General features: G+C 32.2%; 1 long non-coding RNA gene and 1 pseudogene across 1 annotated transcript in view; one reads left to right on the forward strand and one right to left on the reverse strand.

The window, feature by feature from the left end:
• LOC120598651 (uncharacterized) overlaps positions 1–13,623 on the forward strand; it is a 212,874-nt gene that overhangs the window by 148,193 nt on the left and 51,058 nt on the right. The gene's annotated exons all lie outside the window — the stretch shown is intronic.
• LOC120599043 (uncharacterized) lies at positions 4,970–5,088 on the reverse strand (annotated as a pseudogene).

Genomic DNA, 13,623 nt, shown 5'->3' on the forward strand with positions numbered 1-13,623 from the left:
AAAAGCAAAAATATATATATAGCATTAGTAAGAGAATATCTCTTAAATCCTTAAATAAAACTGTAAAAATTCATATCTCTAAACCCATAAATCTTTGTTTTTACATTTTAAATTTTAATCTTGTTTTGAATATTAACATTCCTATCTACAAGTACACAAATCATAAATTGTTAGTGCAGTCTAATAGAGCAACTTCACCTATATAACTAGCATCCACATAAGTATCAAGATATTATCAGCACCCACAAAACCTCTAAAGCTCCTTCTCACAGCAGCCCTGAAATGTACCTACTAACCTGTCTTCTAAAATTGTAGGTTGTTTTTGCTTATTTTAAAGCTATATACATAGAATTATAAAGTAATTTTCTATTGTTTTTTGTTTCACTATTAAGTTTTCATATCTGTACATTGTTATATTATGTAGCAGTGATTCATTTATTTTCATTAATAAATATTATTTTTTATGAATTAATATATGTTAGCCACAATTTACTTGATTGTTCCATTACCGATGGAATGGAACAATCAAGTAAATTGTGGCTAACATATATTAATATGTTATAGCTATTATGAATATTGCTGTTATGAACATTCATATGCATGTAATTTGGTAAACATTCATTCCTTTGAGGTATGTAACTAGAAGTGGAATTTCTGAGTCTTAGGGTATGATTTTGAAGGAACTGTCAAATAATTTTCTAAGGTCGTTTAAACAAATTTTACTCTCTCATCAACTGTATGTAAAAGTTCCAGTAACTCCATATCCTCATTAACTTTTAGTGTTTCCATCGTTTTCATTTTAGTCATTCTGTTTCATGGCTAATGAATTTGACTACCTTTTAATATATGCACTGACCATTTTACTATCCTCTTTTTAAAATGAGTAATTAAGTCTTTTCTCTATTTTTGCATTGAGTTGCCTGTATTTCTCTCAATGATTATAGTGTTTTTATTTTTACTTTTTTTTATAGTCTGGGTATTAGGGCTTTGTAAGTAATATGAACAGTATTGTAAATATCTCCTCCCTTTCACTAAATGATATCTTTTAATAATCAGCTGTTCTTAATCTTAATAAAATTCAATATATCTATTGGTAATTTATGGATAGCAGTTTTGTGTCTAGTTTTAAAAATGATTGCCTATCCCAAAGCCAGAAAAATATTCTCTTATATTTTTCAATAAAAGCTTGTTTTGTATACCTTTTACCTAGAGATCAATAATCCACCTGGAACTGACATTTCTTTATGTAAGTTGGAATACAAGCTTTATTTTTCAGGCTATCCAATTGACTCAGCACTTTCTACCATCCTTTTACACTGTTCTACTGCAACGTCTTTGCCATAAATCAATTTGTAGTATATATTTGGGGTCTTTGTCTGGATTCTCTCTTTTTTTATTAGCCTGTTTATGTATGTGTCAATACTATACTTTCTTAAATTTTTAGCTTTTTAAGCCTCAATGTCTGATAGGTTAGACCTCAAGTTTTCTTTTTTAATCTTTCTTTTGTAGTCTTAGATTGATTATTCTTTGTATTTCCATATAAATTTTATAGTCATTATCAATTTTCACAAAAACCTGCTGGGGTTTTATTTAGGATTTCATTGATAATATAAATCAATTTTTGATAAATGGGCATCATTAAAAGGTACATGATATAGTCTATGTTTATTTAGTCATTCTGTAATTTCTGTAAATGAATCACTTCATCACATTCTGAAGAGGAAATCCTCATACGAGTTTAAGTTTCAAGTAACTTTACCCAAATTAGAGATTTTAAAAAATATATTTCGATGAATGTATACAAAAAAAATGAGCTTTTAAGTATCAGACCATATGTAAGTAGAAAGTCAGTTTATCTTATTTCATAGTTTATATGGATGAAAATATTTGTAAGTCCACATAAACATGTAAAATTCAGTCAATCCTTTCAATTCTATTGTTTAGCATTATTCTTATCTTAGATCTAAATAATTACATTAAATGTCAAACTAATAGCAAAAGTCAAAAGAAGCTTCTAGAGATGACAGAAGATAGAAAAACCGTTTGGCTCCCTTCCAGTGTACTGGGCCCTACTTCTTACTAAACTGTTTAATTGAACTCTGTATGGAGATATTAGCAAAATTGATTCTATCAGAATACGCTATCTACTACTACATACTAGGAAAGAAAGTAGAAAAATATGTAAGAAATTTAAAAAGAAGAAACTCCTCTATTCAGCTTAAATCATAGTCCCAAGAATTCAGGTCAATATTTCATCTCAACAAATTACACAACCAATCCCTGATATAATGGACTATAAGAATCAGCCAAGTGTTATAAATAACTAGACCATTTCTGAGAACTACTCTATTCTTTTTCATCAGTTTGAGAATATACTTAAAATAACATTTTTATCATTTTCACTTATTTCTTGACAGCTCCTGATAATATAAATATAAATCATCTTTAATGCAAATTATGTAATCTAATGTAGCCAGAATTGCATCATTTCATTTTGCTAAGACGAAATTGATAAAAAGAACAGTTTTAAGGTCAGATTTCTACTAAAAAGAATAAAATGCATTTTCCAAGTATATTTAATATTTTATTATATACTGTACTTAATTTTATAAGTAAATTAGATGTTTCCAGGCCAACTATAACAGATAAGAAGGATAGTTCCCTCTTTCCTAATGATATTGTTTTATCTCAACCATGAGTGTTTTTGAAAACAATGAAGCCTATTACTATGAGAAAAAATATTTTAAGATAAAGTACAATAAAATTAGCATTATTGAATTTGTAAAACATTCTTAAACAGGTAAATTAATGATACTAACACTCATTCAATAGCTGAACTTACTGAGGTAGTTAAGAGAACACTATATATCTATATCTTAATGAACTTATCAAAAAGGCAGACTTGCTCAAAATTAGGTCTTGCATTAAGAATATACAAAGAACATTTTTATTAGTGTATTTTCTTTAATGTATGTCTTAAACATTTTCAGTCAAAAAATATCTTTTCTCTGCCTTTTGAAAAGAAATCTTGGGTCTCAATTATGTACGTATCGAAGTACTTAGATTAAATCTCTTTAGTTGTAATTTTATCTACATTGTAGAATGTAGAATAATCACATTTGCTAAAACATAAAGTATGCTTTAATAACATTTGTAGAATTCAAGATTTTACAATTTATTCCTGTATTGAAAGTTCTCTCAAATCACAAAGCAGAAATTACATAATTGGCTGACTTATTTTATTCAAGTACATTTCAGATGGTGCAAAATAATGGTGAAAAGCCTGGTTTGTAAGAGGCTAACCCATTCAGTGCTACTTGTAACAACTCCCTTTTATGTCTCATACCTGGTGAGAAAATAGGAATAAGGAGGTGAATAATATGAAAACGTTTGCTCTCAAAAGAAAACAAAAATAAAAACATGAACTTTTCTCTAGGGTTATAATCAGTTATTTTCCATAATTTCTTCTTCTTGGATTTTCATTATGAATACTTCCTACCAGTGGATTCACCTCTGCCAGAAATCCATTGTGGCTTTGTAAATAAATATTCTTCATATAAGCCAACTATGGTGTGATCAAATTTAGTAAATTATTTACATACTTCCAATGCTTATGTTTGAACTGAAATATGCCAATGCTTTAAGTTTGCTAAATTAGAAAAAAGTATGCATGAATACAAAGGAAATTGACTATATTTTATAAATTTGGTGGAATTTGATATAATGTAGATATATCCTTGACTATTCAAAAGTATTAGAACTAAATTAATAAAAGTCTTTGTTATTACGTATTATATTACCTACATATATCTTAAAGTATAATGTTCCCTTGGAAATGCAATTTCATTTTAATTGTGAATGTGTTTTAAATGCCTTTTGGAAAGTAATTGCACATAGTGACGACATTTAATCATTTTTAATGAAAATCTATTTTTTAAACTAGTCTGTGTAGTGGATTTTGAGTAGATCAATATTTACCATATGAGAAAATAAATTAAAAGGCATTATATTATGGACTCAAATAAAGAAGCTTAAATTTAAAAATATTTTACCCACTTATTTACACCACAACATGAGCCAAAAGTTCAATACTATACCAGAGCTCACTGTTTTGTATTTTTTCTTCACCGTAACAGGATTGAAAAAAATAGCTAAATAAAGATCAAAGTGACTAGAGCAAAAATGGGAGAACCAGCCTTTAGTCGGATAGAAATTGGTCCAGCATGTAAAATTTTTGGTTACTAATAGCAGATGAAATTCAAATATTTGAATCTAGAGATTATATGTAAAATTATCAAATTTAGTGTGAGAGAGAAATGCAAACCCAATGGCAAATCTTATTTACTTCCAGCCTAGAAATTCCCAAGTACTGTAATATTCAAAAGAGCATGACTCCAACATTAATAGTGGGCTGTTGAACCCCTCAACTCTTAAAGCAATCAGGTGGTATTTGAGGTTTTCAGGGTAGGATTACCGTTTTTACTAGAATGATCTCTTCCATTTACCTAACCCATTACTATTTTCTCAGTGTGCTGTGATATGAAAAACACCAGGGACACATGTTCTAAGTTGCTAAAGAAGACAGAGAGAGATCCCAACTTCACATTAAAATAGCTAAAAATAGTTAAGAGCTTCTAGGATATACTGGGATGTCTTCAAAGTTCCTGAAATATTCTACCTCTCCGCTTTCCAATTAAAGAAAAAATCTTTCTCGATCTACCCTTCTTTGTTTTGCACCATCTCCTTATTTTTATCTTCCAAAACTGATCAAAACTGGACACTTATCTATTTCAGTTCTTATACAACATTTAGTTCTACATAGTAGTATTCTGTATGTATGCATGTCTGTCTGTCTGTCTGTCAGTCTGTCTGTATGTATTTATTTTTTAGGCGAGGCAACCCTTGGTTGACCTCACAGATTGCAAGGACCTTGTCAGCTTACAATCACTTATTTTTTTAAAAATTTTTACCCCTACAGCACCTGGTCTTCCTAGGTGGTCTCTCATCTAAGTACTAACCAGGCCCAACCCTGCTTAGCTTCCAAGATCTGTCAGGATTGGGCTTGTTCAGGGCAGCATGGCTGTAGACAGTATTCTGTATTTAAAATTATAAATATGATGTTCACTGTTTGCATTGTTTAAAAGAACAAGAGTTGGGCAGTGGAAGCAAAACAAGAATATCTGATTCTAAAACAAAGACTTCTGAATTTGAACATGGAACCAAAATTACAAGAAATGAAAAGCCCTTAACCTAAACATTATCAGATTGGTGCACATTGCCGAATCATGAATGGAATTTCAGCTGTGGTTTAGTACACATGCCCATAATTCTGTTCCCTTATGAGATCTCCAGTAAAAATTACACAATAAAGCAGATATAGCATTTACATAGAATACAGAAGGTCAAAGTATAATGTGGGTATGGTTGTTAGTCTAAGCCTAGAGAAACTAGAATGCTAGAAGAGAGGGGGCTATGGACACTTCGAGTCACATAGAAGAGCCCAATCTTTTAGCCTCCTTGTACACTTTGCTTCAACCATGTTCACCTTCTTGCTATATTCTGTGTGCACCAGACAGGGTCACAATTTAGGGAACATTATTTCTCTTTAGCTTTTACTGTTATAATCTAAAAATCTAGGATAATCACTTGTGTATTATAGACAATCAATAAAACTTGGCAATTGAAAAAGTAATGGTTACAAAATATATAACAGTTTTCACCACGCCATTAAGGGCTGTACTCAACTTGGGATAGATGTGGTTAGTAAAAACAGTTACAAATCTGACATTGAAAATTTCATAAAGTTTATTGACCTTAAATTCAAGGAAAATGTATAAATCAATGTCACAAATCTAGCTTTAAATCACCTTTTATTAATGTGGGTGTGGTTGTTAGTCTAAGCCTAGAGAAACTAGAATGCTAGAAGAGAGGGGCCTATGGACACTTTGAGTCACATAGAAGAGCCCAATCTTTTAGCCTCCTTTGCTTCAACCATGTTAGCCATGTTAGTCACTAGATGAGCTATTTTTCACTAGTTATGTATTTTTCAATTATTTTTAACTCCTTCCTAGTTTATTTCATTACAACATGTTAACCTCATATCTGAGTCAAGACTAGAAGCCTTTATCATAAATGTCAGTAAAAAGGATACTTTCTTTTGAGATCCGATCATTGGCCCGGTTTTCTGAATCCCGGCTCTTCACTTCTAGGAATATAAAACATGGCCAGCTAGCATCTGAGAAGCATGAACTCCCAACATCTCTACGTCATGAATATTTCTTACTTAATTACTGCAATATTCTAGTACTGTACATGTAAATTTAAGAATAAAAATAAGATTACCTATATCCTATGTAAAAATTCAGTGACTTTTAAAGATTTCAACAATAATAACAAACGTAGAATTATGTATAGGGAAAAAATGCTGAATGGAAAAATAAAACCAAAAAAAAATGAGTTATCCATTATAAAGGAAATATCCAGAAGACAAAAACGAAACAAAACAAAACAGACTGCAAAGTAATCTGAACAGGCAGGTTTATAATAGCAACCAAAATGAATACTTGTAGTATACTTGAAATTTCCAAGAAGAAATAAAAGACATTAACAGTGAATCTGTCCTGTCTTTGCCACATGTACTGGCTGACAGCGCAGTTTATCCCATCTCTTTCTGTGCATCCCTGTTTTTAGGCCTCTACAACAATAAAACTCTGAATACTGCCATGACATAGTCTATGATTTCCATGAGACAGAGTCGTGAATGAACTAACAATATTTTGATGCCTCGAGTTTTTTTATTTTGATGTCTATCAAAAAAAAAATTATTTTCCAACAGTATTTTTGAAGTTTTAAAAGATGGCTAAAAATAATCTGCTTTTATTTATGTGCGATTCTTGGCTTCTTTTTTTTTTTTTTTTTTCCTACCAGACAAATGCCACTAATAGAAAAAAGTTCCATAGTTCACATCCTGTTTTCATGTATAGGTAATAGTTATTAGATTTGCCAGAAAATATGCATCTACTGTGCATTTTCATGATTTACAAAAACCTCATGGCTTTTTAAAAATAGAATTATGCCACTAATAGTAAAATTGGCGGTCTTAATGGGATTTCTTTCATTTGACAAAACATACTGTGTTCAAGGTTAATAATACATTTCAGCAACGTACATAGTGCACTTGGCAGATGTGTGCTCAGTTTCATCATTTTGATAGGCAGATTCCATTCTTTTCCTCTTCATAATAACTAAAATCCTGCCAAAAGTCAACGTTTTGAATTGCTTTAAAATTCATTTTAATGTAAATGTGGATAGAACATTTTTCTCTTGCTACAAGACTAGCCAGTCTCTGCAAGAAAACTGGCTAGCTGAAAAGGAAGTTAGTAATTTTAATAGGAAACTTATTACACAACAATGAATGGGACAAAATTGTACTTACATGTTTGGTGGAAAATATTTGAAAAATTTTTTTAGGGGTATAAATAGGAGCTATTGAGACTGTCATGTCTAAAACAGCAATCTTTAGTAAAATCATGATATTAAATTTTGAGATGTTTCAAGGATAATTAACACTGACTATAGTTCTAGTATTGAAATTCTGGAAGGACATTACAAAATAGTCATAATTTTTCAGAATTTAGCAATTTCAAAACAATCAAATTGTGCTTTGTTACTGGAATTGATCATAAATATAAATATAGTTTGCAGCCTTATAACTGACGTTTTAATCTCATAATAACGACTTTTCTCTCCTATTAGCAAAGATGTAAGTGGATCGATAAAATATTTAACAATTGTAAAAATATTTAAAAGGCAAATATTTATACACAGATATACAGAACATTGAGTAAGAACCAAGAGATCATGCCAAAACTGATCTGTTCAGGCCTAATAAACTCTGTATGTGTTTTTTAGGAGTTAAACTTTCTTGTGTAAATCCTGAGTAAGACAGTTATATTTTCACAAGATTTTATGCAAATTAGAATATGCCATCAGGCCTCAAGTTATTGAGTTGCAACCTCCTAGGGAACTTGAACCTGTCACTTCCAACTTCTTCAGTTTATCTATTGATGCCTATCAAGTGAGAACCTTCAGGGCTGGCTAACAAGACACCTCTGTGGCTGAATGAGTTAATGCAGCTTCATAAAATGTTGTCAGTCCCTCGTCTCTCACTAGAAAGCCTGGCTCATTGCTCATGGAGAATGTGCAAAGCAATTTAGGTCTGCAGACAACAACCAGATGGTCTGCCTTGAAGACAGAAGTCCCTTGTTTACAGACAAAACAAGTACAGAAATGCAGCCTAAGGCCAAATGCCCACAAACTGCCTAGGCAAGCTTCAGCTGGTTAAATCTCCAAACTGTCCCGTTGCCCCAAGAGGATATATTTTTGTATTAGTATTATAGAGTTCATGATAATTGATTGCATCTTTAGAAACAACAATTCGTTTAGCTTAGATTAGAAGGCCTTTAAAGAAATAGGCCATGGGGGAAGAATTAGCTTTGATATAACAAATAAACAGCATTAATGGTGCAATGAAGACTGTAATATATTATAATGTTATGTAGAAAATATTGAAAAAGCCCAAAGTACTTTGGTGCAAAGAGTAAAACTTAATAAGATTAACACTTCTTTTATTTTTAGAATTATTTCCCCCAAATCATTTTCCATGTTTTCCCGGAATAGATATTTGTTTCCTTTTTACTTTAAATGATGTGGAAATGACAGTAATCCTCATTTGTATATACTTAAAAAATATCTATCTTATGTCATTGAAATGAGACAAGGTCTATCACCCTTTCTAAAAAAAAATTAAAAGAAAAATAGTATCTTATAAGAGAGGGATAAAATAATAACTGTCCTAGATGATGACATGGATTTGAAAAAAAATCAAATTTTATTTAATTTTCTATATAAATCTTTGAGTATATTGTTACATATTATATTCTACAATGATTTCTTCTCTTTTTTCCTAATGCATCTTTTCTAAAAAGTCAGGATTTCTTGAGTTTGGGAAAATGTACCCAACTCAGAAATATTCAATAGTACAGAATATCAAAATGCTTATAGAGTGAAAATACAGCCAGCTGGGAAGAATTGGATCTCTAAAAAAAGTGATTTCACTTAGAAAAATTTAAAATCCTATTCTTAGAGGTGTGTGTGTGTGTGTGTGTGTGTGTGTGTGTGTGTGTGCTTGCACATACACAAACACACCTGTTAAAAATGGCCTGTTTATCCAAACTGTAAATTTGGCACAAATCCTTACTTCATAAGTAATAACTAGTAACGTTTTTAAAATTCTAAGGTACCATTATTTTAATATTTATCTTTTAGAGAAGGACGTTTTATCTAACTGAATCAAGTCTGTAAAATTAGAGCCACTGTTAAAACAACTGTCTGAAAATGTTTACTTTGAATATTTTTTTTTAAATTTCAACCCATGGCCGGTAGAGCAGTGAACAGCAGGATATATTTTGAAGATAAGAATAATTGTATCTTTAAAAAGAAGTAGAAACATTCCAGTCTCATTAGGGAAAATAATCTGCTTGTACAGAGAAGCCCTAACCGAACCAGCATTTATTGAAAAGCTACACATGCAAGCAATTTTGCTAGACAGCATGGGGATCAAAGGAGAAACGAAACAACATCTCCAGCAAGAGTCATTCTTAGCCTTGACTACACATTAAAGTCCCCTGGGAAGTCTCAAAATCCTAAAGTTTAGGTCATAAGTACGTCCAATCAAATCAGAATTTCAAGGGTGAAACTCAGGAATCAGCTATCCTGAGTGATTGATGTGCTGCTCAATTGTGCTAGGGAGATTCTTCTCAAATTTTAATGTACCTAAGAATCACAAGAATTTTTATAAAAAGTATATTCAGAATGAGTAGATCTGAGTGATACCTGGGAGTTTGCATATTAACACATTCCTAGAACCTAGTAATATGGCTATTTGCTGTTTCTGCTTATGACTTTTTTTGATTGTTATTATTATTTTAATTGTTAAGCTATCAATTTATTTAGCAGCTTATTTGGGGGAATTATTTAATATAATAATGGTGAAATCCTCCAGAAATAGTGTTTCAACTGCCAGGAACCTAGTACACTACCTATCTAGAATCATTTTAAATTATCTTGGTTGCTTTATGGAGTCTTATATTATCCAAACTGTGAATGTCACCTTCAAATCAATGTGTAAACCTCCTTGAAGATACAGTTTCTTGCAGGTTTCATGATTTTTCTCTCTTTTTTTCCCAAAAATGTCTATTAAAGTCATTCGTAGTTCTGAGTGTTTGGATGGTGCCGCATGCATAATAACTTCTGTGGCAAGACACCAGCTACTCGCCAAACACTTGTAATATTTTTCCTGAGCACATACCTAGATATATTTCTCCCTAACTTAAATTAGGTGTGGCTGTATGGCTGAAGTTGAGTAAATAAAATGTTAATGAAAGTGACATCTGACAGTGCTTATAAAAATTTCCACTCACATCCTCCCATCCTTTTACTAGTTTGCCAATGTCATCGGTGACCCTGAATAACTGTGAAGAACATCCATCTACTTCCCTTCCTCCCGGCACTGTCAACCACAACTAAACTGCTCTTATAAGAAATAACCTCGATGTTTTAAACCATTACATATTTTGCTAAGACAGGCATTTTCTGTCTCTTAGGTACCAGAAGGCTCTTTAACCTGCTATGAGTCGAATTGCATGGTCCCCCAAAGGTGTACTGAAGTCCTTACTCCTGGAACCTATGAATGTGACCTTATTTAGAAACAGAGTCATTGCAGCTGTAGTACGGTTAAGATGAGGTTATTAGAGTGGACTCTAATCCTATATGATTGGTGTCCCTATAAAAAAAAAGAGTCACAGAGACAGACAAGAAACAAGAGGAATGCCCTATAATGACAGAGGCAGGCATTGGAATGATGCAGCGGCAAGCCAAAGAACTCCAAGGATTGCAGCCACGACCGGAGTGAGGGAGCAAGGAAATGGCAAGGAAGGGGTAAAATTCTATCCAGAGTTTCAGAAGGAGCGTGGTCCTGCTGACCCCTTGATTTCAGATTTCTAGCTTCTAGAACTATGAGAAAATAACTTGCTATTAAATCACTGAGTTTGGGATACTTTGTTATGGCAACCCTAAAGAACTAACACAAAATCAAAGCATAATTTTTTCATGCTTGGGAATGCCCCGAAGACCTCAACAAGTTCAGTGATCAGTTTTCTTCTCAGGAAATCGGGTTTCTTTTATATTTTGGCCATTAAATTATGTCCTTAATCTCCAGATGTACAAAGCATATATATGTATGACTTGCTAGTTTCTCTAATGATGAAAATCGAAACCATCTATATTAATTTTATGGTCTAAATTAGTAAGGCTTTTATATTTCCCTGTCTCTATTATAACATATTTCCTACTCCAGCCAGTTGCCAATAACTTAATTGTACCTTCCTGGAACTTCTAGGAAATGCCATTTGGATAAACATAAAACTATTCAGTACTCAACAGATAACATGAAATGGCAATTTACTTCCCAAGACTGTCAATCTGCTCACCTCAAAGTCATTACCTCCTGTGTCCACAAATGCTAAAGTATTATGTCATTCAGATATTAGCCTTTAACTAGACTCCAAAACCTCATAAATAACCCAGATTTACTGTCCCCCCTGCTGGCTACATACAAGACTCTGTCAAGTAGTCATCTCCTTTGCTACAGTAAGAATAAACAGCTTTATATTATGAACAGATGGTTTTGATGATATTTTATGACAGTAGTATTTTAAAATCTAGACTGAAGACTTTAGAAGACAAAACAGGAAGATGCTTAAAATGACTTAAAAGAAGCCAAATGGCATAGGACATCTGAGATGTTTAGAAAAGCTGAAAATGTTGGAACCTACCCCCATAGCCTTTCCTCTGATTCAGTCCTACAAGCAGAGAGTGATTTGGAGACCTGATGGATATACGCTCATTTGGAGAGAAAATTCAAGAAAAGATCCTAAAGCAAATGTGACTGTTTCTCTCCACTTTCTTTGAACGGTGTTAAACTAGAAAAGGGAGATTTGACACACATGCGAAAACTAGAATGAAAAGTAGTCCCATTGCCAGACCAGTAATACCGAACTAAACATTTCAAAAAAGCCTAAGAAAAAATAGAATAAATCTCAGAATTGGAGCTTATAGAAAACAAAAACTAAATGTCCCCTCTTAGGCATTAAATACAGCAGGACAGATAATTCTCTTAGTAAAGATTCTTGTAGGTAATATGAACAGAAAGGACTTTGGAAAAAAGGATCGACCTGCATTAGTAAGCAGCTAAAAGAAGAGAAAGGAATGATCAATGAAAGTGCTCAGAAGTGGAATCAAAAGCCCAATTTTCTGTTTTACCCTGAAACTCACATGGAGATATTTCTCTAAACATTAAAAGACAACTTTGCAAAATTGTTATTGATACATGCACTACAATATCAAACTTAAGTTTATCATTACACAACCTTTCATTCAGAGTCAACAAACTACACACATAATAACCCTCAGATTTAATTTCCATGCACTAGCCCATAAATGTCACCTTTAGATCTACTAATTTAATAAAAACATGGAGGGGGGTAGATGGGGTAAAATGGGTCAAATATGTGGTGACATTAAAGAATTAACAAATAAATTTAAAAATTTTTAAATGATCTGTTGTAGCAATAGAATTGACAGAATAGTGCTGACTTCTGAAAGTCTATATTTTGAAATCTCAATTCATAATGAGTCAAACTTAATTTTATGATGATCTTATCAGTACACTTGTGCTTAAATAAAGCCAAAATTAAAGATATAAAATTGGCATGGAACCTCTGGAGGGAAAAACATTTACTACAGAGAGAAGTTTAGGTCTGAACACATTTAGCTTCAGATCGACCCATCAAAAATTCTACCCAAACTCACAAAATAACCTCTTCAACTGAAAGGTAAAGTAGGACAAAAACCAACAGTGAAAAACTTATTAGATAAGAGTCATCATACCTTGCTCGGACCACTCCTATCCTTATGGTCTAAAAATTTCAGAGTGCTATTCTTAACCTTGTAGAAAGGATTTTAAATTTTCTTCTCATTCTACTTTTACCAAACATGTAGATGACCTTTTGTAGTATTCCGAGAATGAAGTGAGCTCTGAGACTGGTTCCCATCTACCTACTTACAGTTTCAGCTCAGAAAAGGCAAAAGGTTTATAAAGATAAGTGAAAATTTTGTTCAAAGTTTATAACCTAGGATATGATTATAGAACTGCATATTGCAGCCAAGGCACCTCTCACTTACCCGTAATGACGACAAAGGGGCTGCGAGAGGACCGAAGAGGGTGAGAGAATGTGTAACCTCAGTCCCTCTGGGACAATGAGTAAATAGAGCAATGTTTTCTTTTTTTTTCCAGAAGATGAAAATAAGGGGGAAATATTTCTGCACATTCAGGACTATCATATTTATTATTAATTTATCATAGATCTTCAACATATTAGAGCAACTTAATAGGAAATGGAATAAGTTTGACCACATCAAGTTTTAGGATATAGTTAAGTTTTAAAAATACATATCTTTCAATTATATCTAAATCTGACCTATCTTACTGTGGCAAATTATTTT

The sequence above is a fragment of the Pteropus medius genome, unplaced genomic scaffold (genome assembly GCF_902729225.1).
Source record: "Pteropus medius unplaced genomic scaffold, Ma_sr-lr_union100, whole genome shotgun sequence".
NCBI lineage: Eukaryota > Metazoa > Chordata > Mammalia > Chiroptera > Pteropodidae > Pteropus > Pteropus medius.